Source organism: Etheostoma spectabile, chromosome 7 (assembly GCF_008692095.1).
Source record: "Etheostoma spectabile isolate EspeVRDwgs_2016 chromosome 7, UIUC_Espe_1.0, whole genome shotgun sequence".
In the NCBI taxonomy this organism is placed as follows: Eukaryota; Metazoa; Chordata; class Actinopteri; order Perciformes; family Percidae; genus Etheostoma; species Etheostoma spectabile.
Genome location: NC_045739.1, coordinates 10,368,909 through 10,369,176, shown reverse-complemented (window position 1 = coordinate 10,369,176; position 268 = coordinate 10,368,909). Strand labels below are relative to the sequence as shown.

The 268-nt window shown below is 36.6% G+C and overlaps 1 protein-coding gene across 2 annotated transcripts in view; it reads left to right on the top strand.

The window, feature by feature from the left end:
• b4galnt1a (beta-1,4-N-acetyl-galactosaminyl transferase 1a) overlaps nucleotides 1–268 on the top strand; it is a 12,201-nt gene that overhangs the window by 8,650 nt on the left and 3,283 nt on the right. The gene's annotated exons all lie outside the window — the stretch shown is intronic.

Sequence of the window (268 nt, the reverse complement as noted above, 5' to 3'; positions counted from 1 at the left end):
TCAAGTAAAAGTAACAAAGTACAGGCTTGGAAATGTACTTAACGTATAAAAGTAAAAGTAGCCTTGCAAAAAAAAAAGTAGCCTTGCAAATAACAAAGTTACTTGGACCACACACAGTTACTAGATAGGCTCTTTATATGCCATTGCCTACATTTCAAATGGATGTCTGCCAATAGGCCTAAAACCTATAGTCTGTTTTATTGCGACAGAGACTGGGACTCCAGGTTAATAAGACTGACTGAGTAGCAAGATATGAATTCAAGTGTGA